Here is a 27,610-nt window from a genome sequence, read left to right as displayed (position 1 = left end):
TTACGTCTTGCTCTCCTTACGTCAGTATACGAGTCTGTGACGCTGGCTTTGCAACATCTTGCGTGCCTTAGGCTCGCCGCGACCAACACTTACCACGCACTGACCACAAAACATGGAGGCGCCCGGGGTTTGAACCCGGGACCTTTCACATGCAAAGCGAACGCTCTACCAACTGAGCTACGCCCCCAAGCACAACCAAGCTGCGCTGTTCTCCGTTCTTTGCTACTCTTATGTGCACGGACACGATGGTTGGTTGGTTTGCAGGGGTGAAGGGACCAGAGTACAAGGCGCGGACACGTTCACATACGCAAGAGTTCCAAGTAGTTTCGATGCTCTGGTATTACGACTGCAAATTCCGTCCGTTTTTAACGTCTTAAATTGAAGGGACAGTCACAAGTTGCTCCGTTTTCACTCCATGTCGACAATCACACAGCACCTGAGGTAACAAGCACATCTGAAGACCCATTGTGCACTCGACTGTTCATGCCAACTCACTGCCTCGCACTTTACTACTGTGTACCACTCTTGTCGTCCAACTGCAAAAGACTGGGCCACAACAACTTTCCGCGTCTCCATTGCACTGCGCAAACTACGAAACGCTCCCCAAACATGCCACTCACCCACGCAGACGACTTTTCCGACTTTACACGACGCTCACGCAACGCTCACGCTAGTGACAGCCTTATTTAGAGCTTGACGTCGCACACAAGCGAATGAGCACATTTCGCCTACGACTTAGGCCGCCCTCCTAGTGTGGCTGTTCGGTGTCTGCAGGCAGCGAGGGGCTGCAAGCTTCCTGTGTTCGCGCCTATGTCACCTCTGCTTGCTTGTCAGAGACAGAGTATCGCAAAACATACAACTCACTCCATGAATTGATTGCTACGGCATCTGTCATCAGCAGTCACAACTAGCAACACCAGTAGCAGCCGACTGCACGTCAAGAATTGGAATGTGCAGTGGGATTTTTGTGAATTCGGCGCAAGCTGATCTTTGCGACATAGGTTTGAGAATCTTATGGGAACACTTGTACTGTTTCTAAATTAAGTGTAGTGGTGGGAGGAGGGTGCTTCGTGCGCATTACAGCACGCTTGCCAATTGTGGCTGCTAATCGTTGGCTCGTATCTGCCTTGACACATTTTCTGGCTGTGAATTATTCCACTTGCATGGCAGTGTGCGCATGTTGGTGTGTTAAAAATTCTGGAGGCGCTGGGTATCGATCCCAGTACCTCTCGCATGCTAAGCGAGCGCTCTACCATCTGAGCTACGCCCCCTGCTGACGAACTGCGCTACATACAGCCATATCAATGGCACAGACCCTTGCACTCCCATTATTCCGCTGACAAACACTACTCTCAATGTGCCCGTGAGGGTGTCTTTCAGGTTTCCTGCATTCTGTATCGAATCGTAGTTGGCCAAAATCAAAGTGGCACGCACGACGTCGAAAATAGCGTTCGGCCAACGCTCTGAGGTAGACGAACGTGTTGTCCACTCTCTAGACTTCATTGAGGTTAGGCCGTTATACCTAAGGCAGATTTGCACTCGATGACACCTCGACAACAGCCGGTCCTCACATTTACGTCTTGCTCTCCTTACGTCAGTATACGAGTCTGTGGACGCTGGCTTTGCAACATCTTGCGTGCCTTTAGGCTCGCCGCGACCAACACTTACCACGCACTGACCACAAAACATGGAGGCGCCGGGGTTTGAACCCGGGACCTTTCACATGCAAAGCGACGCTCTACCAACTGAGCTACGCCCCCAAGCACAACCAAGCTGCGCTGTTCTCCGTTCTTTGCTACTCTTATGTGCACGGACACGATGGTTGGTTGGTTTGCAGGGGTGAAGGGACCAGAGTACAAAGGCGCGGACACGTTCACATACGCAAGAGTTCCAAGTAGTTTCGATGCTCTGGTATTACGACTGCAAATTCCGTCCGTTTTTAACGTCTTAAATTGAAGGGACAGTCACAAGTTGCTCCGTTTTCACTCCATGTCGACAATCACACAGCACCTGAGGTAACAAGCACATCTGAAGACCCATTGTGCACTCGACTGTTCATGCCAACTCACTGCCTCGCACTTTACTACTGTGTACCACTCTTGTCGTCCAACTGCAAAAGACTGGGCCACAACAACTTTCCGCGTCTCCATTGCACTGCGCAAACTACGAAACGCTCCCCAAACATGCCACTCACCCACGCAGACCGACTTTTCCGACTTTACACGACGCTCACGCAACGCTCACGCTAGTGACAGCCTTATTTAGAGCTTGACGTCGCACACAAGCGAATGAGCACATTTCGCCTACGACTTAGGCCGCCCTCCTAGTGTGGCTGTTCGGTGTCTGCAGGCAGCGAGGGGCTGCAAGCTTCCTGTGTTCGCGCCTATGTCACCCTCTGCTTGCTTGTCAGAGACAGAGTATCGCAAAACATACAACTCACTCCATGAATTGATTGCTACGGCATCTGTCATCAGCAGTCACAACTAGCAACACCAGTAGCAGCCGACTGCACGTCAAGAATTGGAATGTGCAGTGGGATTTTTGTGAATTCGGCGCAAGGCTGATCTTTGCGACATAGGTTTGAGAATCTTATGGGAACACTTGTACTGTTTCTAAATTAAGTGTAGTGGTGGGAGGAGGGTGCTTCGTGCGCATTACAGCACGCTTGCCAATTGTGGCTGCTAATCGTTGGCTCGTATCTGCCTGGACACATTTTCTGGCTGTGAATTATTCCACTTGCATGGCAGTGTGCGCATGTTGGTGTGTTAAAAATTCTGGAGGCGCTGGGTATCGATCCCAGTACCTCTCGCATGCTAAGCGAGCGCTCTACCATCTGAGCTACGCCCCCTGCTGACGAACTGCGCTACATACAGCCATATCAATGGCACAGACCCTTGCACTCCCATTATTCCGCTGACAAACACTACTCTCAATGTGCCCGTGAGGGTGTCTTTCAGGTTTCCTGCATTCTGTATCGAATCGTAGTTGGCCAAAATCAAAGTGGCACGCACGACGTCGAAAATAGCGTTCGGCCAACGCTCTGAGGTAGACGAACGTGTTGTCCACTCTCTAGACTTCATTGAGGTTAGGCCGTTATACCTAAGGCAGATTTGCACTCGATGACACCTCGACAACAGCCGGTCCTCACATTTACGTCTTGCTCTCCTTACGTCAGTATACGAGTCTGTGACGCTGGCTTTGCAACATCTTGCGTGCCTTTAGGCTCGCCGCGACCAACACTTACCACGCACTGACCACAAAACATGGAGGCGCCGGGGTTTGAACCCGGGGACCCTTTCACATGCAAAGCGAACGCTCTACCAACTGAGCTACGCCCCCAAGCACAACCAAGCTGCGCTGTTCTCCGTTCTTTGCTACTCTTATGTGCACGGACACGATGGTTGGTTGGTTTGCAGGGGTGAAGGGACCAGAGTACAAAGGCGCGGACACGTTCACATACGCAAGAGTTCCAAGTAGTTTCGATGCTCTGGTATTACGACTGCAAATTCCGTCCGTTTTTAACGTCTTAAATTGAAGGGACAGTCACAAGTTGCTCCGTTTTCACTCCATGTCGACAATCACACAGCACCTGAGGTAACAAGCACATCTGAAGACCCTTGTGCACTCGACTGTTCATGCCAACTCACTGCCTCGCACTTTACTACTGTGTACCACTCTTGTCGTCCAACTGCAAAAGACTGGGCCACAACAACTTTCCGCGTCTCCATTGCACTGCGCAAACTACGAAACGCTCCCCAAACATGCCACTCACCCACGCAGACGACTTTTCCGACTTTACACGACGCTCACGCAACGCTCACGCTAGTGACAGCCTTATTTAGAGCTTGACGTCGCACACAAGCGAATGAGCACATTTCGCCTACGACTTAGGCCGCCCTCCTAGTGTGGCTGTTCGGTGTCTGCAGGCAGCGAGGGGCTGCAAGCTTCCTGTGTTCGCGCCTATGTCACCTCTGCTTGCTTGTCAGAGACAGAGTATCGCAAAACATACAACTCACTCCATGATTGATTGCTACGGCATCTGTCATCAGCAGTCACAACTAGCAACACCAGTAGCAGCCGACTGCACGTCAAGAATTGGAATGTGCAGTGGGATTTTTGTGAATTCGGCGCAAGGCTGATCTTTGCGACATAGGTTTGAGAATCTTATGGGAACACTTGTACTGTTTCTAAATTAAGTGTAGTGGTGGGAGGAGGGTGCTTCGTGCGCATTACAGCACGCTTGCCAATTGTGGCTGCTAATCGTTGGCTCGTATCTGCCTTGACACATTTTCTGGCTGTGAATTATTCCACTTGCATGGCAGTGTGCGCATGTTGGTGTGTTAAAAATTCTGGAGGCGCTGGGTATCGATCCCAGTACCTCTCGCATGCTAAGCGAGCGCTCTACCATCTGAGCTACGCCCCCTGCTGACGAACTGCGCTACATACAGCCATATCAATGGCACAGACCCTTGCACTCCCATTTTATTTTTCTCGCTGACAAACACTACTCTCAATGTGCCCGTGAGGGTGTCTTTCAGGTTTCCTGCATTCTGTATCGAATCGTAGTTGGCCAAAATCAAAGTGGCAACGCACGACGTCGAAAATAGCGTTCGGCCAACGCTCTGAGGTAGACGAACGTGTTGTCCACTCTCTAGACTTCATTGAGGTTAGGCCGTTATACCTAAGGCAGATTTGCACTCGATGACACCTCGACAACAGCCGGTCCTCACATTTACGGTCTTGCTCTCCTTACGTCAGTATACGAGTCTGTGACGCTGGCTTTGCAACATCTTGCGTGCCTTTAGGCTCGCCGCGACCAACACTTACCACGCACTGACCACAAAACATGGAGGCGCCGGGGTTTGAACCCGGGACCTTTCACATGCAAAGCGAACGCTCTACCAACTGAGCTACGCCCCCAAGCACAACCAAGCTGCGCTGTTCTCCGTTCTTTGCTACTCTTATGTGCACGGACACGATGGTTGGTTGGTTTGCAGGGGTGAAGGGACCAGAGTACAAAGGCGCGGACACGTTCACATACGCAAGAGTTCCAAGTAGTTTCGATGCTCTGGTATTACGACTGCAAATTCCGTCCGTTTTTAACGTCTTAAATTGAAGGGACAGTCACAAGTTGCTCCGTTTTCACTCCATGTCGACAATCACACAGCACCTGAGGTAACAAGCACATCTGAAGACCCATTGTGCACTCGACTGTTCATGCCAACTCACTGCCTCGCACTTTACTACTGTGTACCACTCTTGTCGTCCAACTGCAAAAGACTGGGCCACAACAACTTTCCGCGTCTCCATTGCATCTGCGCAAACTACGAAACGCTCCCCCAAACATGCCACTCACCCACGCAGACGACTTTTCCGACTTTACACGACGCTCACGCAACGCTCACGCTAGTGACAGCCTTATTTAGAGCTTGACGTCGCACACAATCGAATGAGCACATTTCGCCTACGACTTAGGCCGCCCTCCTAGTGTGGCTGTTCGGTGTCTGCAGGCAGCGAGGGGCTGCAAGCTTCCTGTGTTCGCGCCTATGTCACCTCTGCTTGCTTGTCAGAGACAGAGTATCGCAAAACATACAACTCACTCCATGAATTGATTGCTACGGCATCTGTCATCAGCAGTCACAACTAGCAACACCAGTAGCAGCCGACTGCACGTCAAGAATTGGAATGTGCAGTGGGATTTTTGTGAATTCGGCGCAAGGCTGATCTTTGCGACATAGGTTTGAGAATCTTATGGGAACACTTGTACTGTTTCTAAATTAAGTGTAGTGGTGGGAGGAGGGTGCTTCGTGCGCATTACAGCACGCTTGCCAATTGTGGCTGCTAATCGTTGGCTCGTATCTGCCTTGACACATTTTCTGGCTGTGAATTATTCCACTTGCATGGCAGTGTGCGCATGTTGGTGTGTTAAAAATTCTGGAGGCGCTGGGTATCGATCCCAGTACCTCTCGCATGCTAAGCGAGCGCTCTACCATCTGAGCTACGCCCCCTGCTGACGAACTGCGCTACATACAGCCATATCAATGGCACAGACCCTTGCACTCCCATTATTCCGCTGACAAACACTACTCTCAATGTGCCCGTGAGGGTGTCTTTCAGGTTTCCTGCATTCTGTATCGAATCGTAGTTGGCCAAAATCAAAGTGGCACGCACGACGTCGAAAATAGCGTTCGGCCAACGCTCTGAGGTAGACGAACGTGTTGTCCACTCTCTAGACTTCATTGAGGTTAGGCCGTTATACCTAAGGCAGATTTGCACTCGATGACACCTCGACAACAGCCGGTCCTCACATTTACGTCTTGCTCTCCTTACGTCAGTATACGAGTCTGTGACGCTGGCTTTGCAACATCTTGCGTGCCTTTAGGCTCGCCGCGACCAACACTTACCACGCACTGACCACAAAACATGGAGGCGCCGGGGTTTGAACCCGGGACCTTTCACATGCAAAGCGAACGCTCTACCAACTGAGCTACGCCCCCAAGCACAACCAAGCTGCGCTGTTCTCCGTTCTTTGCTACTCTTATGTGCACGGACACGATGGTTGGTTGGTTTGCAGGGGTGAAGGGACCAGAGTACAAAGGCGCGGACACGTTCACATACGCAAGAGTTCCAAGTAGTTTCGATGCTCTGGTATTACGACTGCAAATTCCGTCCGTTTTAACGTCTTAAATGAAGGACAGTCACAAGTTGCTCCGTTTTCACTCCATGTCGACAATCACACAGCACCTGAGGTAACAAGCACATCTGAAGACCCATTGTGCACTCGACTGTTCATGCCAACTCACTGCCTCGCACTTTACTACTGTGTACCACTCTTGTCGTCCAACTGCAAAAGACTGGGCCACAACAACTTTCCGCGTCTCCATTGCACTGCGCAAACTACGAAACGCTCCCCAAACATGCCACTCACCCACGCAGACGACTTTTCCGACTTTACACGACGCTCACGCAACGCTCACGCTAGTGACAGCCTTATTTAGAGCTTGACGTCGCACACAAGCGAATGAGCACATTTCGCCTACGACTTAGGCCGCCCTCCTAGTGTGCTGTTCGGTGTCTGCAGGCAGCGAGGGGCTGCAAGCTTCCTGTGTTCGCGCCTATGTCACCTCTGCTTGCTTGTCAGAGACAGAGTATCGCAAAACATACAACTCACTCCATGAATTGATTGCTACGGCATCTGTCATCAGCATCACAACTAGCAACACCAGTAGCAGCCGACTGCACGTCAAGAATTGGAATGTGCAGTGGGATTTTGTGAATTCGGCGCAAGGCTGATCTTTGCGACATAGGTTTGAGAATCTTATGGGAACACTTGTACTGTTTCTAAATTAAGTGTAGTGGTGGGAGGAGGGTGCTTCGTGCGCATTACAGCACGCTTGCCCAATTGTGGCTGGCTAATCGTTGGCTCGTATCTGCCTTGACACATTTTCTGGCTGTGAATTATTCCACTTGCATGGCAGTGTGCGCATGTTGGTGTGTTAAAAATTCTGGAGGCGCTGGGTATCGATCCCAGTACCTCTCGCATGCTAAGCGAGCGCTCTACCATCTGAGCTACGCCCCCTGCTGACGAACTGCGCTACATACAGCCATATCAATGGCACAGACCCTTGCACTCCCATTATTCCGCTGACAAACACTACTCTCAATGTGCCCGTGAGGGTGTCTTTCAGGTTTCCTGCATTCTGTATCGAATCGTAGTTGGCCAAAATCAAAGTGGCACGCACGACGTCGAAAATAGCGTTCGGCCAACGCTCTGAGGTAGACGAACGTGTTGTCCACTCTCTAGACTTCATTGAGGTTAGGCCGTTATACCTAAGGCAGATTTGCACTCGATGACACCTCGACAACAGCCGGTCCTCACATTTACGTCTTGCTCTCCTTACGTCAGTATACGAGTCTGTGACGCTGGCTTTGCAACATCTTGCGTGCCTTAGGCTCGCCGCGACCAACACTTACCACGCACTGACCACAAAACATGGAGCGCCGGGGTTTGAACCCGGGACCTTTCACATGCAAAGCGAACGCTCTACCAACTGAGCTACGCCCCCAAGCACAACCAAGCTGCGCTGTTCTCCGTTCTTTGCTACTCTTATGTGCACGGACACGATGGTTGGTTGGTTTGCAGGGGTGAAGGGACCAGAGTACAAAGGCGCGGACACGTTCACATACGCAAGAGTTCCAAGTAGTTTCGATGCTCTGGTATTACGACTGCAAATTCCGTCCGTTTTAACGTCTTAAATTGAAGGGACAGTCACAAGTTGCTCCGTTTTCACTCCATGTCGACAATCACACAGCACCTGAGGTAACAAGCACATCTGAAGACCCATTGTGCACTCGACTGTTCATGCCAACTCACTGCCTCGCACTTTACTACTGTGTACCACTCTTGTCGTCCAACTGCAAAAGACTGGGGCCACAACAACTTTCCGCGTCTCCATTGCACTGCGCAAACTACGAAACGCTCCCCAAACATGCCACTCACCCACGCAGACGACTTTTCCGACTTTACACGACGCTCACGCAACGCTCACGCTAGTGACAGCCTTATTTAGAGCTTGACGTCGCACACAATCGAATGAGCACATTTCGCCTACGACTTAGGCCGCCCTCCTAGTGTGGCTGTTCGGTGTCTGCAGGCAGCGAGGGGCTGCAAGCTTCCTGTGTTCGCGCCTATGTCACCTCTGCTTGCTTGTCAGAGACAGAGTATCGCAAAACATACAACTCACTCCATGAATTGATTGCTACGGCATCTGTCATCAGCAGTCACAACTAGCAACACCAGTAGCAGCCGACTGCACGTCAAGAATTGGAATGTGCAGTGGGATTTTTGTGAATTCGGCGCAAGGCTGATCTTTGCGACATAGGTTTGAGAATCTTATGGGAACACTTGTACTGTTTCTAAATTAAGTGTAGTGGTGGGAGGAGGGTGCTTCGTGCGCATTACAGCACGCTTGCCAATTGTGCTGCTAATCGTTGGCTCGTATCTGCCTTGACACATTTTCTGGCTGTGAATTATTCCACTTGCATGGCAGTGTGCGCATGTTGGTGTGTTAAAAATTCTGGAGGCGCTGGGTATCGATCCCAGTACCTCTCGCATGCTAAGCGAGCGCTCTACCATCTGAGCTACGCCCCCTGCTGACGAACTGCTACATACAGCCATATCAATGGCACAGACCCTTGCACTCCCATTATTCCGCTGACAAACACTACTCTCAATGTGCCCGTGAGGGTGTCTTTCAGGTTCCTGCATTCTGTATCGAATCGTAGTTGGCCAAAATCAAAGTGGCACGCACGACGTCGAAAATAGCGTTCGGCCAACGCTCTGAGGTAGACGAACGTGTTGTCCACTCTCTAGACTTCATTGAGGTTAGGCCGTTATACCTAAGGCAGATTTGCACTCGATGACACCTCGACAACAGCCGGTCCTCACATTACGTCTTGCTCTCCTTACGTCAGTATACGAGTCTGTGACGCTGGCTGCGTGCCTTTAGGCTCGCCGCGACCAACACTTACCACAAAACATGGAGGCGCCGGGGCTTGAACCCGGGACCTTTCACATGCAAAGCGAACGCTCTACCAACTGAGCTACGCCCCCAAGCACAAGCAAGCTGCGCTGATCTCCGTTCTTTGCTACTCTTATGTGCACGGACGCGATGGTTGGTTGGTTTGCAGGGGTGAAGGGACCAGAGTACAAAGGCGCGGACACGTTCACATACGCAAGAGTTCCAAGTAGTTTCGATGCTCTGGTATTACGACTGCAAATTCCGTCCGTTTTTAACGTCTTAAATTGAAGGGACAGTCACAAGTTGCTCCGTTTTCACTCCATGTCGACAATCACACAGCACCTGAGGTAACAAGCACATCTGAAGACCCATTGTGCACTCGACTGTTCATGCCAACTCACTGCCTCGCACTTTACTACTGTGTACCACTCTTGTCGTCCAACTGCAAAAGACTGGGCCACAACAACTTTCCGCGTCTCCATTGCACTGCGCAAACTACGAAACGCTCCCCAAACATGGCACTCACCCACGCAGACGACTTTTCCGACTTTACACGACGCTCACGCAACGCTCACGCTAGTGACAGCCTTATTTAGAGCTTGACGTCGCACACAAGCGAATGAGCACATTTCGCCTACGACTTAGGCCGCCCTCCTACTGTGGCTGTTCGGTGTCTGCAGGCAGCGAGGGGCTGCAAGCTTCCTGTGTTCGCGCCTATGTCACCTCTGCTTGCTTGTCAGAGACAGAGTATCGCAAAACATACAACTCACTCCATGAATTGATTGCTACGGCATCTGTCATCAGCAGTCACAACTAGCAACACCAGTAGCAGCCGACTGCACGTCAAGAATTGGAATGTGCAGTGGGATTTTTGTGAATTCGGCGCAAGGCTGATCTTTGCGACATAGGTTTGAGAATCTTATGGGAACACTTGTACTGTTTCTAAATTAAGTGTAGTGGTGGGAGGAGGGTGCTTCGTGCGCATTACAGCACGCTTGCCAATTGTGGCTGCTAATCGTTGGCTCGTATCTGCCTTGACCCATTTTCTGGCTGTGTATTATTCCACTTGCATGGCAGTGTGCGCATGTTGGTGTGTTAAAAATTCTGGAGGCGCTGGGTATCGATCCCAGTACCTCTCGCATGCTAAGCGAGCGCTCTACCATCTGAGCTACGCCCCCTGCTGACGAACTGCGCTACATACAGCCATATCAATGACACAGACCCTTGCACTCCCATTATTCCGCTGACAAACACTACTCTCAATGTGTCCGTGAGGGTGTCTTTCAGGTTTCCTGCATTCTGTATCGAATCGTAGTTGGCCAAAATCAAAGTGGCACGCACGACGTCGAAAATAGCGTTCGGCCAACGCTCTGAGGTAGACGAACGTGTTGTCCACTCTCTAGACTTCATTGAGGTTAGGCCGTTATACCTAAGGCAGATTTGCACTCGATGACACCTCGACAACAGCCGGTCCTCACATTTACGTCTTGCTCTCCTTACGTCAGTATACGAGTCTGTGACGCTGGCTTTGCAACATCTTGCGTGCCTTTAGGCTCGCCGCGACCAACACTTACCACGCACTGACCACAAAACATGGAGGCGCCGGGGCTTGAACCCGGGACCTTCCACATGCAAAGCGAACGCTCTACCAACTGAGCTACGCCCCCAAGCACAAGCAAGCTGCGCTGATCTCCGTTCTTTGCTACTCTTATGTGCACGGACGCGATGGTTGGTTGGTTTGCAGGGGTGAAGGGACCAGAGTACAAAGGCGCGGACACGTTCACATACGCAAGAGTTCCAAGTAGTTTCGATGCTCTGGTATTACGACTGCAAATTCCGTCCGTTTTTAACGTCTTAAATTGAAGGGACAGTCACAAGTTGCTCCGTTTTCACTCCATGTCGACAATCACACAGCACCTGAGGTAACAAGCACATCTGAAGACCCATTGTGCACTCGACTGTTCATGCCAACTCACTGCCTCGCACTTTACTACTGTGTACCACTCTTGTCGTCCAACTGCAAAAGACTGGGCCACAACAACTTTCCGCGTCTCCATTGCACTGCGCAAACTACGAAACGCTCCCCAAACATGGCACTCACCCACGCAGACGACTTTTCCGACTTTACACGACGCTCACGCAACGCTCACGCTAGTGACAGCCTTATTTAGAGCTTGACGTCGCACACAAGCGAATGAGCACATTTCGCCTACGACTTAGGCCGCCCTCCTACTGTGGCTGTTCGGTGTCTGCAGGCAGCGAGGGGCTGCAAGCTTCCTGTGTTCGCGCCTATGTCACCTCTGCTTGCTTGTCAGAGACAGAGTATCGCAAAACATACAACTCACTCCATGAATTGATTGCTACGGCATCTGTCATCAGCAGTCACAACTAGCAACACCAGTAGCAGCCGACTGCACGTCAAGAATTGGAATGTGCAGTGGGATTTTTGTGAATTCGGCGCAAGGCTGATCTTTGCGACATAGGTTTGAGAATCTTATGGGAACACTTGTACTGTTTCTAAATTAAGTGTAGTGGTGGGAGGAGGGTGCTTCGTGCGCATTACAGCACGCTTGCCAATTGTGGCTGCTAATCGTTGGCTCGTATCTGCCTTGACACATTTTCTGGCTGTGTATTATTCCACTTGCATGGCAGTGTGCGCATGTTGGTGTGTTAAAAATTCTGGAGGCGCTGGGTATCGATCCCAGTACCTCTCGCATGCTAAGCGAGCGCTCTACCATCTGAGCTACGCCCCCTGCTGACGAACTGCGCTACATACAGCCATATCAATGACACAGACCCTTGCACTCCCATTATTCCGCTGACAAACACTACTCTCAATGTGTCCGTGAGGGTGTCTTTCAGGTTTCCTGCATTCTGTATCGAATCGTAGTTGGCCAAAATCAAAGTGGCACGCACGACGTCGAAAATAGCGTTCGGCCAACGCTCTGAGGTAGACGAACGTGTTGTCCACTCTCTAGACTTCATTGAGGTTAGGCCGTTATACCTAAGGCAGATTTGCACTCGATGACACCTCGACAACAGCCGGTCCTCACATTTACGTCTTGCTCTCCTTACGTCAGTATACGAGTCTGTGACGCTGGCTTTGCAACATCTTGCGTGCCTTTAGGCTCGCCGCGACCAACACTTACCACGCACTGACCACAAAACATGGAGGCGCCGGGGCTTGAACCCGGGACCTTCCACATGCAAAGCGAACGCTCTACCAACTGAGCTACGCCCCCAAGCACAAGCAAGCTGCGCTGATCTCCGTTCTTTGCTACTCTTATGTGCACGGACGCGATGGTTGGTTGGTTTGCAGGGGTGAAGGGACCAGAGTACAAAGGCGCGGACACGTTCACATACGCAAGAGTTCCAAGTAGTTTCGATGCTCTGGTATTACGACTGCAAATTCCGTCCGTTTTTAACGTCTTAAATTGAAGGGACAGTCACAAGTTGCTCCGTTTTCACTCCATGTCGACAATCACACAGCACCTGAGGTAACAAGCACATCTGAAGACCCATTGTGCACTCGACTGTTCATGCCAACTCACTGCCTCGCACTTTACTACTGTGTACCACTCTTGTCGTCCAACTGCAAAAGACTGGGCCACAACAACTTTCCGCGTCTCCATTGCACTGCGCAAACTACGAAACGCTCCCCAAACATGGCACTCACCCACGCAGACGACTTTTCCGACTTTACACGACGCTCACGCAACGCTCACGCTAGTGACAGCCTTATTTAGAGCTTGACGTCGCACACAAGCGAATGAGCACATTTCGCCTACGACTTAGGCCGCCCTCCTACTGTGGCTGTTCGGTGTCTGCAGGCAGCGAGGGGCTGCAAGCTTCCTGTGTTCGCGCCTATGTCACCTCTGCTTGCTTGTCAGAGACAGAGTATCGCAAAACATACAACTCACTCCATGAATTGATTGCTACGGCATCTGTCATCAGCAGTCACAACTAGCAACACCAGTAGCAGCCGACTGCACGTCAAGAATTGGAATGTGCAGTGGGATTTTTGTGAATTCGGCGCAAGGCTGATCTTTGCGACATAGGTTTGAGAATCTTATGGGAACACTTGTACTGTTTCTAAATTAAGTGTAGTGGTGGGAGGAGGGTGCTTCGTGCGCATTACAGCACGCTTGCCAATTGTGGCTGCTAATCGTTGGCTCGTATCTGCCTTGACACATTTTCTGGCTGTGTATTATTCCACTTGCATGGCAGTGTGCGCATGTTGGTGTGTTAAAAATTCTGGAGGCGCTGGGTATCGATCCCAGTACCTCTCGCATGCTAAGCGAGCGCTCTACCATCTGAGCTACGCCCCCTGCTGACGAACTGCGCTACATACAGCCATATCAATGACACAGACCCTTGCACTCCCATTATTCCGCTGACAAACACTACTCTCAATGTGTCCGTGAGGGTGTCTTTCAGGTTTCCTGCATTCTGTATCGAATCGTAGTTGGCCAAAATCAAAGTGGCACGCACGACGTCGAAAATAGCGTTCGGCCAACGCTCTGAGGTAGACGAACGTGTTGTCCACTCTCTAGACTTCATTGAGGTTAGGCCGTTATACCTAAGGCAGATTTGCACTCGATGACACCTCGACAACAGCCGGTCCTCACATTTACGTCTTGCTCTCCTTACGTCAGTATACGAGTCTGTGACGCTGGCTTTGCAACATCTTGCGTGCCTTTAGGCTCGCCGCGACCAACACTTACCACAAAACATGGAGGCGCCGGGGCTTGAACCCGGGACCTTTCACATGCAAAGCGAACGCTCTACCAACTGAGCTACGCCCCCAAGCACAACCAAGCTGCGCTGTTCTCCGTTCTTTGCTACTCTTATGTGCACGGACACGATGGTTGGTTGGTTTGCAGGGGTGAAGGGACCAGAGTACAAAGGCGCGGACACGTTCACATACGCAAGAGTTCCAAGTAGTTTCGATGCTCTGGTATTACGACTGCAAATTCCGTCCGTTTTTAACGTCTTAAATTGAAGGGACAGTCACAAGTTGCTCCGTTTTCACTCCATGTCGACAATCACACAGCACCTGAGGTAACAAGCACATCTGAAGACCCATTGTGCACTCGACTGTTCATGCCAACTCACTGCTTCGCACTTTACTACTGTGTACCACTCTTGTCGTCCAACTGCAAAAGACTGGGCCACAACAACTTTCCGCGTCTCCATTGCACTGCGCAAACTACGAAACGCTCCCCAAACATGGCACTCACCCACGCAGACGACTTTTCCGACTTTACACGACGCTCACGCAACGCTCACGCTAGTGACAGCCTTATTTAGAGCTTGACGTCGCACACAAGCGAATGAGCACATTTTGCCTACGACTTAGGCCGCCCTCCTACTGTGGCTGTTCGGTGTCTGCAGGCAGCGAGGGGCTGCAAGCTTCCTGTGTTCGCGCCTATGTCACCTCTGCTTGCTTGTCAGAGACAGAGTATCGCAAAACATACAACTCACTCCATGAATTGATTGCTACGGCATCTGTCATCAGCAGTCACAACTAGCAACACCAGTAGCAGCCGACTGCACGTCAAGAATTGGAATGTGCAGTGGGATTTTTGTGAATTCGGCGCAAGGCTGATCTTTGCGACATAGGTTTGAGAATCTTATGGGAACACTTGTACTGTTTCTAAATTAAGTGTAGTGGTGGGAGGAGGGTGCTTCGTGCGCATTACAGCACGCTTGCCAATTGTGGCTGCTAATCGTTGGCTCGTATCTGCCTTGACACATTTTCTGGCTGTGTATTATTCCACTTGCATGGCAGTGTGCGCATGTTGGTGTGTTAAAAATTCTGGAGGCGTTGGGTATCGATCCCAGTACCTCTCGCATGCTAAGCGAGCGCTCTACCATCTGAGCTACGCCCCCTGCTGACGAACTGCGCTACATACAGCCATATCAATGACACAGACCCTTGCACTCCCATTATTCCGCTGACAAACACTACTCTCAATGTGTCCGTGAGGGTGTCTTTCAGGTTTCCTGCATTCTGTATCGAATCGTAGTTGGCCAAAATCAAAGTGGCACGCACGACGTCGAAAATAGCGTTCGGCCAACGCTCTGAGGTAGACGAACGTGTTGTCCACTCTCTAGACTTCATTGAGGTTAGGCCGTTATACCTAAGGCAGATTTGCACTCGATGACACCTCGACAACAGCCGGTCCTCACATTTACGTCTTGCTCTCCTTACGTCAGTATACGAGTCTGTGACGCTGGCTTTGCAACATCTTGCGTGCCTTTAGGCTCGCCGCGACCAACACTTACCACGCACTGACCACAAAACATGGAGGCGCCGGGGCTTGAACCCGGGACCTTTCACATGCAAAGCGAACGCTCTACCAACTGAGCTACGCCCCCAAGCACAAGCAAGCTGCGCTGATCTCCGTTCTTTGCTACTCTTATGTGCACGGACGCGATGGTTGGTTGGTTTGCAGGGGTGAAGGGACCAGAGTACAAAGGCGCGGACACGTTCACATACGCAAGAGTTCCAAGTAGTTTCGATGCTCTGGTATTACGACTGCAAATTCCGTCCGTTTTTAACGTCTTAAATTGAAGGGACAGTCACAAGTTGCTCCGTTTTCACTCCATGTCGACAATCACACAGCACCTGAGGTAACAAGCACATCTGAAGACCCATTGTGCACTCGACTGTTCATGCCAACTCACTGCCTCGCACTTTACTACTGTGTACCACTCTTGTCGTCCAACTGCAAAAGACTGGGCCACAACAACTTTCCGCGTCTCCATTGCACTGCGCAAACTACGAAACGCTCCCCAAACATGGCACTCACCCACGCAGACGACTTTTCCGACTTTACACGACGCTCACGCAACGCTCACGCTAGTGACAGCCTTATTTAGAGCTTGACGTCGCACACAAGCGAATGAGCACATTTCGCCTACGACTTAGGCCGCCCTCCTACTGTGGCTGTTCGGTGTCTGCAGGCAGCGAGGGGCTGCAAGCTTCCTGTGTTCGCGCCTATGTCACCTCTGCTTGCTTGTCAGAGACAGAGTATCGCAAAACATACAACTCACTCCATGAATTGATTGCTACGGCATCTGTCATCAGCAGTCACAACTAGCAACACCAGTAGCAGCCGACTGCACGTCAAGAATTGGAATGTGCAGTGGGATTTTTGTGAATTCGGCGCAAGGCTGATCTTTGCGACATAGGTTTGAGAATCTTATGGGAACACTTGTACTGTTTCTAAATTAAGTGTAGTGGTGGGAGGAGGGTGCTTCGTGCGCATTACAGCACGCTTGCCAATTGTGGCTGCTAATCGTTGGCTCGTATCTGCCTTGACACATTTTCTGGCTGTGTATTATTCCACTTGCATGGCAGTGTGCGCATGTTGGTGTGTTAAAAATTCTGGAGGCGCTGGGTATCGATCCCAGTACCTCTCGCATGCTAAGCGAGCGCTCTACCATCTGAGCTACGCCCCCTGCTGACGAACTGCGCTACATACAGCCATATCAATGACACAGACCCTTGCACTCCCATTATTCCGCTGACAAACACTACTCTCAATGTGTCCGTGAGGGTGTCTTTCAGGTTTCCTGCATTCTGTATCGAATCGTAGTTGGCCAAAATCAAAGTGGCACGCACGACGTCGAAAATAGCGTTCGGCCAACGCTCTGAGGTAGACGAACGTGTTGTCCACTCTCTAGACTTCATTGAGGTTAGGCCGTTATACCTAAGGCAGATTTGCACTCGATGACACCTCGACAACAGCCGGTCCTCACATTTACGTCTTGCTCTCCTTACGTCAGTATACGAGTCTGTGACGCTGGCTTTGCAACATCTTGCGTGCCTTTAGGCTCGCCGCGACCAACACTTACCACAAAACATGGAGGCGCCGGGGCTTGAACCCGGGACCTTTCACATGCAAAGCGAACGCTCTACCAACTGAGCTACGCCCCCAAGCACAACCAAGCTGCGCTGTTCTCCGTTCTTTGCTACTCTTATGTGCACGGACACGATGGTTGGTTGGTTTGCAGGGGTGAAGGGACCAGAGTACAAAGGCGCGGACACGTTCACATACGCAAGAGTTCCAAGTAGTTTCGATGCTCTGGTATTACGACTGCAAATTCCGTCCGTTTTTAACGTCTTAAATTGAAGGGACAGTCACAAGTTGCTCCGTTTTCACTCCATGTCGACAATCACACAGCACCTGAGGTAACAAGCACATCTGAAGACCCATTGTGCACTCGACTGTTCATGCCAACTCACTGCTTCGCACTTTACTACTGTGTACCACTCTTGTCGTCCAACTGCAAAAGACTGGGCCACAACAACTTTCCGCGTCTCCATTGCACTGCGCAAACTACGAAACGCTCCCCAAACATGGCACTCACCCACGCAGACGACTTTTCCGACTTTACACGACGCTCACGCAACGCTCACGCTAGTGACAGCCTTATTTAGAGCTTGACGTCGCACACAAGCGAATGAGCACATTTCGCCTACGACTTAGGCCGCCCTCCTACTGTGGCTGTTCGGTGTCTGCAGGCAGCGAGGGGCTGCAAGCTTCCTGTGTTCGCGCCTATGTCACCTCTGCTTGCTTGTCAGAGACAGAGTATCGCAAAACATACAACTCACTCCATGAATTGATTGCTACGGCATCTGTCATCAGCAGTCACAACTAGCAACACCAGTAGCAGCCGACTGCACGTCAAGAATTGGAATGTGCAGTGGGATTTTTGTGAATTCGGCGCAAGGCTGATCTTTGCGACATAGGTTTGAGAATCTTATGGGAACACTTGTACTGTTTCTAAATTAAGTGTAGTGGTGGGAGGAGGGTGCTTCGTGCGCATTACAGCACGCTTGCCAATTGTGGCTGCTAATCGTTGGCTCGTATCTGCCTTGACACATTTTCTGGCTGTGTATTATTCCACTTGCATGGCAGTGTGCGCATGTTGGTGTGTTAAAAATTCTGGAGGCGCTGGGTATCGATCCCAGTACCTCTCGCATGCTAAGCGAGCGCTCTACCATCTGAGCTACGCCCCCTGCTGACGAACTGCGCTACATACAGCCATATCAATGACACAGACCCTTGCACTCCCATTATTCCGCTGACAAACACTACTCTCAATGTGTCCGTGAGGGTGTCTTTCAGGTTTCCTGCATTCTGTATCGAATCGTAGTTGGCCAAAATCAAAGTGGCACGCACGACGTCGAAAATAGCGTTCGGCCAACGCTCTGAGGTAGACGAACGTGTTGTCCACTCTCTAGACTTCATTGAGGTTAGGCCGTTATACCTAAGGCAGATTTGCACTCGATGACACCTCGACAACAGCCGGTCCTCACATTTACGTCTTGCTCTCCTTACGTCAGTATACGAGTCTGTGACGCTGGCTTTGCAACATCTTGCGTGCCTTTAGGCTCGCCGCGACCAACACTTACCACAAAACATGGAGGCGCCGGGGCTTGAACCCGGGACCTTTCACATGCAAAGCGAACGCTCTACCAACTGAGCTACGCCCCCAAGCACAACCAAGCTGCGCTGTTCTCCGTTCTTTGCTACTCTTATGTGCACGGACACGATGGTTGGTTGGTTTGCAGGGGTGAAGGGACCAGAGTACAAAGGCGCGGACACGTTCACATACGCAAGAGTTCCAAGTAGTTTCGATGCTCTGGTATTACGACTGCAAATTCCGTCCGTTTTTAACGTCTTAAATTGAAGGGACAGTCACAAGTTGCTCCGTTTTCACTCCATGTCGACAATCACACAGCACCTGAGGTAACAAGCACATCTGAAGACCCATTGTGCACTCGACTGTTCATGCCAACTCACTGCTTCGCACTTTACTACTGTGTACCACTCTTGTCGTCCAACTGCAAAAGACTGGGCCACAACAACTTTCCGCGTCTCCATTGCACTGCGCAAACTACGAAACGCTCCCCAAACATGGCACTCACCCACGCAGACGACTTTTCCGACTTTACACGACGCTCACGCAACGCTCACGCTAGTGACAGCCTTATTTAGAGCTTGACGTCGCACACAAGCGAATGAGCACATTTTGCCTACGACTTAGGCCGCCCTCCTACTGTGGCTGTTCGGTGTCTGCAGGCAGCGAGGGGCTGCAAGCTTCCTGTGTTCGCGCCTATGTCACCTCTGCTTGCTTGTCAGAGACAGAGTATCGCAAAACATACAACTCACTCCATGAATTGATTGCTACGGCATCTGTCATCAGCAGTCACAACTAGCAACACCAGTAGCAGCCGACTGCACGTCAAGAATTGGAATGTGCAGTGGGATTTTTGTGAATTCGGCGCAAGGCTGATCTTTGCGACATAGGTTTGAGAATCTTATGGGAACACTTGTACTGTTTCTAAATTAAGTGTAGTGGTGGGAGGAGGGTGCTTCGTGCGCATTACAGCACGCTTGCCAATTGTGGCTGCTAATCGTTGGCTCGTATCTGCCTTGACACATTTTCTGGCTGTGTATTATTCCACTTGCATGGCAGTGTGCGCATGTTGGTGTGTTAAAAATTCTGGAGGCGTTGGGTATCGATCCCAGTACCTCTCGCATGCTAAGCGAGCGCTCTACCATCTGAGCTACGCCCCCTGCTGACGAACTGCGCTACATACAGCCATATCAATGACACAGACCCTTGCACTCCCATTATTCCGCTGACAAACACTACTCTCAATGTGTCCGTGAGGGTGTCTTTCAGGTTTCCTGCATTCTGTATCGAATCGTAGTTGGCCAAAATCAAAGTGGCACGCACGACGTCGAAAATAGCGTTCGGCCAACGCTCTGAGGTAGACGAACGTGTTGTCCACTCTCTAGACTTCATTGAGGTTAGGCCGTTATACCTAAGGCAGATTTGCACTCGATGACACCTCGACAACAGCCGGTCCTCACATTTACGTCTTGCTCTCCTTACGTCAGTATACGAGTCTGTGACGCTGGCTTTGCAACATCTTGCGTGCCTTTAGGCTCGCCGCGACCAACACTTACCACGCACTGACCACAAAACATGGAGGCGCCGGGGCTTGAACCCGGGACCTTTCACATGCAAAGCGAACGCTCTACCAACTGAGCTACGCCCCCAAGCACAAGCAAGCTGCGCTGATCTCCGTTCTTTGCTACTCTTATGTGCACGGACGCGATGGTTGGTTGGTTTGCAGGGGTGAAGGGACCAGAGTACAAAGGCGCGGACACGTTCACATACGCAAGAGTTCCAAGTAGTTTCGATGCTCTGGTATTACGACTGCAAATTCCGTCCGTTTTTAACGTCTTAAATTGAAGGGACAGTCACAAGTTGCTCCGTTTTCACTCCATGTCGACAATCACACAGCACCTGAGGTAACAAGCACATCTGAAGACCCATTGTGCACTCGACTGTTCATGCCAACTCACTGCCTCGCACTTTACTACTGTGTACCACTCTTGTCGTCCAACTGCAAAAGACTGGGCCACAACAACTTTCCGCGTCTCCATTGCACTGCGCAAACTACGAAACGCTCCCCAAACATGGCACTCACCCACGCAGACGACTTTTCCGACTTTACACGACGCTCACGCAACGCTCACGCTAGTGACAGCCTTATTTAGAGCTTGACGTCGCACACAAGCGAATGAGCACATTTCGCCTACGACTTAGGCCGCCCTCCTACTGTGGCTGTTCGGTGTCTGCAGGCAGCGAGGGGCTGCAAGCTTCCTGTGTTCGCGCCTATGTCACCTCTGCTTGCTTGTCAGAGACAGAGTATCGCAAAACATACAACTCACTCCATGAATTGATTGCTACGGCATCTGTCATCAGCAGTCACAACTAGCAACACCAGTAGCAGCCGACTGCACGTCAAGAATTGGAATGTGCAGTGGGATTTTTGTGAATTCGGCGCAAGGCTGATCTTTGCGACATAGGTTTGAGAATCTTATGGGAACACTTGTACTGTTTCTAAATTAAGTGTAGTGGTGGGAGGAGGGTGCTTCGTGCGCATTACAGCACGCTTGCCAATTGTGGCTGCTAATCGTTGGCTCGTATCTGCCTTGACACATTTTCTGGCTGTGTATTATTCCACTTGCATGGCAGTGTGCGCATGTTGGTGTGTTAAAAATTCTGGAGGCGCTGGGTATCGATCCCAGTACCTCTCGCATGCTAAGCGAGCGCTCTACCATCTGAGCTACGCCCCCTGCTGACGAACTGCGCTACATACAGCCATATCAATGACACAGACCCTTGCACTCCCATTATTCCGCTGACAAACACTACTCTCAATGTGTCCGTGAGGGTGTCTTTCAGGTTTCCTGCATTCTGTATCGAATCGTAGTTGGCCAAAATCAAAGTGGCACGCACGACGTCGAAAATAGCGTTCGGCCAACGCTCTGAGGTAGACGAACGTGTTGTCCACTCTCTAGACTTCATTGAGGTTAGGCCGTTATACCTAAGGCAGATTTGCACTCGATGACACCTCGACAACAGCCGGTCCTCACATTTACGTCTTGCTCTCCTTACGTCAGTATACGAGTCTGTGACGCTGGCTTTGCAACATCTTGCGTGCCTTTAGGCTCGCCGCGACCAACACTTACCACAAAACATGGAGGCGCCGGGGCTTGAACCCGGGACCTTTCACATGCAAAGCGAACGCTCTACCAACTGAGCTACGCCCCCAAGCACAACCAAGCTGCGCTGTTCTCCGTTCTTTGCTACTCTTATGTGCACGGACACGATGGTTGGTTGGTTTGCAGGGGTGAAGGGACCAGAGTACAAAGGCGCGGACACGTTCACATACGCAAGAGTTCCAAGTAGTTTCGATGCTCTGGTATTACGACTGCAAATTCCGTCCGTTTTTAACGTCTTAAATTGAAGGGACAGTCACAAGTTGCTCCGTTTTCACTCCATGTCGACAATCACACAGCACCTGAGGTAACAAGCACATCTGAAGACCCATTGTGCACTCGACTGTTCATGCCAACTCACTGCTTCGCACTTTACTACTGTGTACCACTCTTGTCGTCCAACTGCAAAAGACTGGGCCACAACAACTTTCCGCGTCTCCATTGCACTGCGCAAACTACGAAACGCTCCCCAAACATGGCACTCACCCACGCAGACGACTTTTCCGACTTTACACGACGCTCACGCAACGCTCACGCTAGTGACAGCCTTATTTAGAGCTTGACGTCGCACACAAGCGAATGAGCACATTTCGCCTACGACTTAGGCCGCCCTCCTACTGTGGCTGTTCGGTGTCTGCAGGCAGCGAGGGGCTGCAAGCTTCCTGTGTTCGCGCCTATGTCACCTCTGCTTGCTTGTCAGAGACAGAGTATCGCAAAACATACAACTCACTCCATGAATTGATTGCTACGGCATCTGTCATCAGCAGTCACAACTAGCAACACCAGTAGCAGCCGACTGCACGTCAAGAATTGGAATGTGCAGTGGGATTTTTGTGAATTCGGCGCAAGGCTGATCTTTGCGACATAGGTTTGAGAATCTTATGGGAACACTTGTACTGTTTCTAAATTAAGTGTAGTGGTGGGAGGAGGGTGCTTCGTGCGCATTACAGCACGCTTGCCAATTGTGGCTGCTAATCGTTGGCTCGTATCTGCCTTGACACATTTTCTGGCTGTGTATTATTCCACTTGCATGGCAGTGTGCGCATGTTGGTGTGTTAAAAATTCTGGAGGCGCTGGGTATCGATCCCAGTACCTCTCGCATGCTAAGCGAGCGCTCTACCATCTGAGCTACGCCCCCTGCTGACGAACTGCGCTACATACAGCCATATCAATGACACAGACCCTTGCACTCCCATTATTCCGCTGACAAACACTACTCTCAATGTGTCCGTGAGGGTGTCTTTCAGGTTTCCTGCATTCTGTATCGAATCGTAGTTGGCCAAAATCAAAGTGGCACGCACGACGTCGAAAATAGCGTTCGGCCAACGCTCTGAGGTAGACGAACGTGTTGTCCACTCTCTAGACTTCATTGAGGTTAGGCCGTTATACCTAAGGCAGATTTGCACTCGATGACACCTCGACAACAGCCGGTCCTCACATTTACGTCTTGCTCTCCTTACGTCAGTATACGAGTCTGTGACGCTGGCTTTGCAACATCTTGCGTGCCTTTAGGCTCGCCGCGACCAACACTTACCACGCACTGACCACAAAACATGGAGGCGCCGGGGCTTGAACCCGGGACCTTTCACATGCAAAGCGAACGCTCTACCAACTGAGCTACGCCCCCAAGCACAAGCAAGCTGCGCTGATCTCCGTTCTTTGCTACTCTTATGTGCACGGACGCGATGGTTGGTTGGTTTGCAGGGGTGAAGGGACCAGAGTACAAAGGCGCGGACACGTTCACATACGCAAGAGTTCCAAGTAGTTTCGATGCTCTGGTATTACGACTGCAAATTCCGTCCGTTTTTAACGTCTTAAATTGAAGGGACAGTCACAAGTTGCTCCGTTTTCACTCCATGTCGACAATCACACAGCACCTGAGGTAACAAGCACATCTGAAGACCCATTGTGCACTCGACTGTTCATGCCAACTCACTGCTTCGCACTTTACTACTGTGTACCACTCTTGTCGTCCAACTGCAAAAGACTGGGCCACAACAACTTTCCGCGTCTCCATTGCACTGCGCAAACTACGAAACGCTCCCCAAACATGGCACTCACCCACGCAGACGACTTTTCGACTTTACACGACGCTCACGCAACGCTCACGCTAGTGACAGCCTTATTTAGAGCTTGACGTCGCACACAAGCGAATGAGCACATTTTGCCTACGACTTAGGCCGCCCTCCTACTGTGGCTGTTCGGTGTCTGCAGGCAGCGAGGGGCTGCAAGCTTCCTGTGTTCGCGCCTATGTCACCTCTGCTTGCTTGTCAGAGACAGAGTATCGCAAAACATACAACTCACTCCATGAATTGATTGCTACGGCATCTGTCATCAGCAGTCACAACTAGCAACACCAGTAGCAGCCGACTGCACGTCAAGAATTGGAATGTGCAGTGGGATTTTTGTGAATTCGGCGCAAGGCTGATCTTTGCGACATAGGTTTGAGAATCTTATGGGAACACTTGTACTGTTTCTAAATTAAGTGTAGTGGTGGGAGGAGGGTGCTTCGTGCGCATTACAGCACGCTTGCCAATTGTGGCTGCTAATCGTTGGCTCGTATCTGCCTTGACACATTTTCTGGCTGTGTATTATTCCACTTGCATGGCAGTGTGCGCATGTTGGTGTGTTAAAAATTCTGGAGGCGCTGGGTATCGATCCCAGTACCTCTCGCATGCTAAGCGAGCGCTCTACCATCTGAGCTACGCCCCCTGCTGACGAACTGCGCTACATACAGCCATATCAATGACACAGACCCTTGCACTCCCATTATTCCGCTGACAAACACTACTCTCAATGTGTCCGTGAGGGTGTCTTTCAGGTTTCCTGCATTCTGTATCGAATCGTAGTTGGCCAAAATCAAAGTGGCACGCACGACGTCGAAAATAGCGTTCGGCCAACGCTCTGAGGTAGACGAACGTGTTGTCCACTCTCTAGACTTCATTGAGGTTAGGCCGTTATACCTAAGGCAGATTTGCACTCGATGACACCTCGACAACAGCCGGTCCTCACATTTACGTCTTGCTCTCCTTACGTCAGTATACGAGTCTGTGACGCTGGCTTTGCAACATCTTGCGTGCCTTTAGGCTCGCCGCGACCAACACTTACCACGCACTGACCACAAAACATGGAGGCGCCGGGGCTTGAACCCGGGACCTTTCACATGCAAAGCGAACGCTCTACCAACTGAGCTACGCCCCCAAGCACAAGCAAGCTGCGCTGATCTCCGTTCTTTGCTACTCTTATGTGCACGGACGCGATGGTTGGTTGGTTTGCAGGGGTGAAGGGACCAGAGTACAAAGGCGCGGACACGTTCACATACGCAAGAGTTCCAAGTAGTTTCGATGCTCTGGTATTACGACTGCAAATTCCGTCCGTTTTTAACGTCTTAAATTGAAGGGACAGTCACAAGTTGCTCCGTTTTCACTCCATGTCGACAATCACACAGCACCTGAGGTAACAAGCACATCTGAAGACCCATTGTGCACTCGACTGTTCATGCCAACTCACTGCCTCGCACTTTACTACTGTGTACCACTCTTGTCGTCCAACTGCAAAAGACTGGGCCACAACAACTTTCCGCGTCTCCATTGCACTGCGCAAACTACGAAACGCTCCCCAAACATGGCACTCACCCACGCAGACGACTTTTCCGACTTTACACGACGCTCACGCAACGCTCACGCTAGTGACAGCCTTATTTAGAGCTTGACGTCGCACACAAGCGAATGAGCACATTTCGCCTACGACTTAGGCCGCCCTCCTACTGTGGCTGTTCGGTGTCTGCAGGCAGCGAGGGGCTGCAAGCTTCCTGTGTTCGCGCCTATGTCACCTCTGCTTGCTTGTCAGAGACAGAGTATCGCAAAACATACAACTCACTCCATGAATTGATTGCTACGGCATCTGTCATCAGCAGTCACAACTAGCAACACCAGTAGCAGCCGACTGCACGTCAAGAATTGGAATGTGCAGTGGGATTTTTGTGAATTCGGCGCAAGGCTGATCTTTGCGACATAGGTTTGAGAATCTTATGGGAACACTTGTACTGTTTCTAAATTAAGTGTAGTGGTGGGAGGAGGGTGCTTCGTGCGCATTACAGCACGCTTGCCAATTGTGGCTGCTAATCGTTGGCTCGTATCTGCCTTGACCCATTTTCTGGCTGTGTATTATTCCACTTGCATGGCAGTGTGCGCATGTTGGTGTGTTAAAAATTCTGGAGGCGCTGGGTATCGATCCCAGTACCTCTCGCATGCTAAGCGAGCGCTCTACCATCTGAGCTACGCCCCCTGCTGACGAACTGCGCTACATACAGCCATATCAATGACACAGACCCTTGCACTCCCATTATTCCGCTGACAAACACTACTCTCAATGTGTCCGTGAGGGTGTCTTTCAGGTTTCCTGCATTCTGTATCGAATCGTAGTTGGCCAAAATCAAAGTGGCACGCACGACGTCGAAAATAGCGTTCGGCCAACGCTCTGAGGTAGACGAACGTGTTGTCCACTCTCTAGACTTCATTGAGGTTAGGCCGTTATACCTAAGGCAGATTTGCACTCGATGACACCTCGACAACAGCCGGTCCTCACATTTACGTCTTGCTCTCCTTACGTCAGTATACGAGTCTGTGACGCTGGCTTTGCAACATCTTGCGTGCCTTTAGGCTCGCCGCGACCAACACTTACCACGCACTGACCACAAAACATGGAGGCGCCGGGGCTTGAACCCGGGACCTTTCACATGCAAAGCGAACGCTCTACCAACTGAGCTACGCCCCCAAGCACAAGCAAGCTGCGCTGATCTCCGTTCTTTGCTACTCTTATGTGCACGGACGCGATGGTTGGTTGGTTTGCAGGGGTGAAGGGACCAGAGTACAAAGGCGCGGACACGTTCACATACGCAAGAGTTCCAAGTAGTTTCGATGCTCTGGTATTACGACTGCAAATTCCGTCCGTTTTTAACGTCTTAAATTGAAGGGACAGTCACAAGTTGCTCCGTTTTCACTCCATGTCGACAATCACACAGCACCTGAGGTAACAAGCACATCTGAAGACCCATTGTGCACTCGACTGTTCATGCCAACTCACTGCCTCGCACTTTACTACTGTGTACCACTCTTGTCGTCCAACTGCAAAAGACTGGGCCACAACAACTTTCCGCGTCTCCATTGCACTGCGCAAACTACGAAACGCTCCCCAAACATGGCACTCACCCACGCAGACGACTTTTCCGACTTTACACGACGCTCACGCAACGCTCACGCTAGTGACAGCCTTATTTAGAGCTTGACGTCGCACACAAGCGAATGAGCACATTTCGCCTACGACTTAGGCCGCCCTCCTACTGTGGCTGTTCGGTGTCTGCAGGCAGCGAGGGGCTGCAAGCTTCCTGTGTTCGCGCCTATGTCACCTCTGCTTGCTTGTCAGAGACAGAGTATCGCAAAACATACAACTCACTCCATGAATTGATTGCTACGGCATCTGTCATCAGCAGTC

At 51.0% G+C, this 27,610-nt stretch overlaps 35 non-coding genes across 35 annotated transcripts; all 35 read right to left on the bottom strand.

Moving 5' to 3' along the window:
* Window positions 1–113: 113 nt before the first annotated feature.
* Window positions 114–187, bottom strand: Trnaa-ugc. Its single transcript has one exon. It is a non-coding gene; the product is annotated as a tRNA-Ala (tRNA).
* A 1,011-nt stretch (window positions 188–1,198) lies between these two features.
* Trnaa-agc lies at window positions 1,199–1,271 on the bottom strand. Its single transcript has one exon. It is a non-coding gene; the product is annotated as a tRNA-Ala (tRNA).
* Window positions 1,272–1,688: 417 nt separating this feature from the next.
* Trnaa-ugc lies at window positions 1,689–1,760 on the bottom strand. The gene has a single exon. It is a non-coding gene; the product is annotated as a tRNA-Ala (tRNA).
* Window positions 1,761–2,775: 1,015 nt separating this feature from the next.
* On the bottom strand, window positions 2,776–2,848 carry Trnaa-agc. Its single transcript has one exon. It is a non-coding gene; the product is annotated as a tRNA-Ala (tRNA).
* Window positions 2,849–3,264: 416 nt separating this feature from the next.
* Trnaa-ugc lies at window positions 3,265–3,339 on the bottom strand. Its single transcript has one exon. It is a non-coding gene; the product is annotated as a tRNA-Ala (tRNA).
* Window positions 3,340–4,350: 1,011 nt separating this feature from the next.
* Trnaa-agc lies at window positions 4,351–4,423 on the bottom strand. The gene has a single exon. It is a non-coding gene; the product is annotated as a tRNA-Ala (tRNA).
* A 424-nt stretch (window positions 4,424–4,847) lies between these two features.
* Window positions 4,848–4,920, bottom strand: Trnaa-ugc. The gene has a single exon. It is a non-coding gene; the product is annotated as a tRNA-Ala (tRNA).
* A 1,015-nt stretch (window positions 4,921–5,935) lies between these two features.
* On the bottom strand, window positions 5,936–6,008 carry Trnaa-agc. The gene has a single exon. It is a non-coding gene; the product is annotated as a tRNA-Ala (tRNA).
* Window positions 6,009–6,424: 416 nt separating this feature from the next.
* On the bottom strand, window positions 6,425–6,497 carry Trnaa-ugc. The gene has a single exon. It is a non-coding gene; the product is annotated as a tRNA-Ala (tRNA).
* Window positions 6,498–7,506: 1,009 nt separating this feature from the next.
* On the bottom strand, window positions 7,507–7,579 carry Trnaa-agc. Its single transcript has one exon. It is a non-coding gene; the product is annotated as a tRNA-Ala (tRNA).
* A 414-nt stretch (window positions 7,580–7,993) lies between these two features.
* Window positions 7,994–8,067, bottom strand: Trnaa-ugc. The gene has a single exon. It is a non-coding gene; the product is annotated as a tRNA-Ala (tRNA).
* A 1,011-nt stretch (window positions 8,068–9,078) lies between these two features.
* On the bottom strand, window positions 9,079–9,151 carry Trnaa-agc. Its single transcript has one exon. It is a non-coding gene; the product is annotated as a tRNA-Ala (tRNA).
* A 389-nt stretch (window positions 9,152–9,540) lies between these two features.
* Trnaa-ugc lies at window positions 9,541–9,613 on the bottom strand. Its single transcript has one exon. It is a non-coding gene; the product is annotated as a tRNA-Ala (tRNA).
* Window positions 9,614–10,626: 1,013 nt separating this feature from the next.
* Trnaa-agc lies at window positions 10,627–10,699 on the bottom strand. Its single transcript has one exon. It is a non-coding gene; the product is annotated as a tRNA-Ala (tRNA).
* A 416-nt stretch (window positions 10,700–11,115) lies between these two features.
* Trnaa-ugc lies at window positions 11,116–11,188 on the bottom strand. Its single transcript has one exon. It is a non-coding gene; the product is annotated as a tRNA-Ala (tRNA).
* Window positions 11,189–12,201: 1,013 nt separating this feature from the next.
* Trnaa-agc lies at window positions 12,202–12,274 on the bottom strand. The gene has a single exon. It is a non-coding gene; the product is annotated as a tRNA-Ala (tRNA).
* A 416-nt stretch (window positions 12,275–12,690) lies between these two features.
* Trnaa-ugc lies at window positions 12,691–12,763 on the bottom strand. Its single transcript has one exon. It is a non-coding gene; the product is annotated as a tRNA-Ala (tRNA).
* Window positions 12,764–13,776: 1,013 nt separating this feature from the next.
* Window positions 13,777–13,849, bottom strand: Trnaa-agc. Its single transcript has one exon. It is a non-coding gene; the product is annotated as a tRNA-Ala (tRNA).
* A 405-nt stretch (window positions 13,850–14,254) lies between these two features.
* Window positions 14,255–14,327, bottom strand: Trnaa-ugc. Its single transcript has one exon. It is a non-coding gene; the product is annotated as a tRNA-Ala (tRNA).
* A 1,013-nt stretch (window positions 14,328–15,340) lies between these two features.
* On the bottom strand, window positions 15,341–15,413 carry Trnaa-agc. Its single transcript has one exon. It is a non-coding gene; the product is annotated as a tRNA-Ala (tRNA).
* A 416-nt stretch (window positions 15,414–15,829) lies between these two features.
* Trnaa-ugc lies at window positions 15,830–15,902 on the bottom strand. Its single transcript has one exon. It is a non-coding gene; the product is annotated as a tRNA-Ala (tRNA).
* Window positions 15,903–16,915: 1,013 nt separating this feature from the next.
* Trnaa-agc lies at window positions 16,916–16,988 on the bottom strand. The gene has a single exon. It is a non-coding gene; the product is annotated as a tRNA-Ala (tRNA).
* A 405-nt stretch (window positions 16,989–17,393) lies between these two features.
* Window positions 17,394–17,466, bottom strand: Trnaa-ugc. Its single transcript has one exon. It is a non-coding gene; the product is annotated as a tRNA-Ala (tRNA).
* A 1,013-nt stretch (window positions 17,467–18,479) lies between these two features.
* On the bottom strand, window positions 18,480–18,552 carry Trnaa-agc. The gene has a single exon. It is a non-coding gene; the product is annotated as a tRNA-Ala (tRNA).
* Window positions 18,553–18,957: 405 nt separating this feature from the next.
* Trnaa-ugc lies at window positions 18,958–19,030 on the bottom strand. Its single transcript has one exon. It is a non-coding gene; the product is annotated as a tRNA-Ala (tRNA).
* Window positions 19,031–20,043: 1,013 nt separating this feature from the next.
* Trnaa-agc lies at window positions 20,044–20,116 on the bottom strand. Its single transcript has one exon. It is a non-coding gene; the product is annotated as a tRNA-Ala (tRNA).
* A 416-nt stretch (window positions 20,117–20,532) lies between these two features.
* On the bottom strand, window positions 20,533–20,605 carry Trnaa-ugc. The gene has a single exon. It is a non-coding gene; the product is annotated as a tRNA-Ala (tRNA).
* A 1,013-nt stretch (window positions 20,606–21,618) lies between these two features.
* On the bottom strand, window positions 21,619–21,691 carry Trnaa-agc. The gene has a single exon. It is a non-coding gene; the product is annotated as a tRNA-Ala (tRNA).
* A 405-nt stretch (window positions 21,692–22,096) lies between these two features.
* Window positions 22,097–22,169, bottom strand: Trnaa-ugc. Its single transcript has one exon. It is a non-coding gene; the product is annotated as a tRNA-Ala (tRNA).
* A 1,013-nt stretch (window positions 22,170–23,182) lies between these two features.
* On the bottom strand, window positions 23,183–23,255 carry Trnaa-agc. Its single transcript has one exon. It is a non-coding gene; the product is annotated as a tRNA-Ala (tRNA).
* Window positions 23,256–23,671: 416 nt separating this feature from the next.
* Trnaa-ugc lies at window positions 23,672–23,744 on the bottom strand. Its single transcript has one exon. It is a non-coding gene; the product is annotated as a tRNA-Ala (tRNA).
* Window positions 23,745–24,756: 1,012 nt separating this feature from the next.
* On the bottom strand, window positions 24,757–24,829 carry Trnaa-agc. Its single transcript has one exon. It is a non-coding gene; the product is annotated as a tRNA-Ala (tRNA).
* A 416-nt stretch (window positions 24,830–25,245) lies between these two features.
* On the bottom strand, window positions 25,246–25,318 carry Trnaa-ugc. The gene has a single exon. It is a non-coding gene; the product is annotated as a tRNA-Ala (tRNA).
* A 1,013-nt stretch (window positions 25,319–26,331) lies between these two features.
* Window positions 26,332–26,404, bottom strand: Trnaa-agc. The gene has a single exon. It is a non-coding gene; the product is annotated as a tRNA-Ala (tRNA).
* A 416-nt stretch (window positions 26,405–26,820) lies between these two features.
* On the bottom strand, window positions 26,821–26,893 carry Trnaa-ugc. Its single transcript has one exon. It is a non-coding gene; the product is annotated as a tRNA-Ala (tRNA).
* Between the last annotated feature and the right edge of the window lie 717 nt (window positions 26,894–27,610).

This window comes from Schistocerca americana, unplaced genomic scaffold, assembly GCF_021461395.2.
Source record: "Schistocerca americana isolate TAMUIC-IGC-003095 unplaced genomic scaffold, iqSchAmer2.1 HiC_scaffold_311, whole genome shotgun sequence".
Taxonomy (NCBI): Eukaryota; Metazoa; Arthropoda; class Insecta; order Orthoptera; family Acrididae; genus Schistocerca; species Schistocerca americana.
The sequence above is the reverse complement of the archived record's forward strand: the minus strand, read 5'-3'. Positions and strand labels throughout refer to the sequence as shown.